The 479-nt window shown below is 68.5% G+C and overlaps 1 protein-coding gene across 1 annotated transcript in view; it reads left to right on the top strand.

The window, feature by feature from the left end:
- Positions 1 to 479, top strand: part of SIL1 (SIL1 nucleotide exchange factor) — a gene marked incomplete at both ends in the record, with an annotated part of 41,955 nt that overhangs the window by 41,059 nt on the left and 417 nt on the right. The window lies entirely within an intron of this gene.

Genomic DNA, 479 nt, shown 5'->3' on the forward strand with positions numbered 1-479 from the left:
ACTCGCAGCGCTGCACAGCAGCAGCCTGGAACTGGGGAATAGAAACAAGTGGGACTGGGAAGACACGGCTGTCCGCTTGGATCTGTCACGGAGGGCGGGGGACGCGTGGCCCACCTCGGTCTGCGGGGGTGCGGCGGTGCTGGCTCGGTGCAGCTCACCCAGATGAGCATCCCCGTGCCCCCTCGGCAGCAGCCCTGCCCCAGGGGGCATCAGCCCAGCCCCTGGAAAGCTACATGCGCAGCCCCCGGTTGCCTCCTTGGCGTTAGCCCCGTGCCGCTCCAGGCCTGGAGGCGAGCGCAGGGTTCTCGTTGGCGGTGCGTGGTGCTGTGCCACGACAGACCCCGTTTTGGGGTCATGTCCTGGGAAACAGCATGGTCTTGCCCTTCGGCCATGGGGGTGCAAGGGAGAGGACGTTCCCCAGGCGTTCCCCAAATCCTCTCGCGGGGATCGGGCTCCGCCGAGCGGCACTGGCCCCCCCG

The sequence above is a fragment of the Eurypyga helias genome, unplaced genomic scaffold, assembly GCF_000690775.1.
Source record: "Eurypyga helias isolate BGI_N326 unplaced genomic scaffold, ASM69077v1 scaffold7535, whole genome shotgun sequence".
Taxonomy (NCBI): Eukaryota; Metazoa; Chordata; class Aves; order Eurypygiformes; family Eurypygidae; genus Eurypyga; species Eurypyga helias.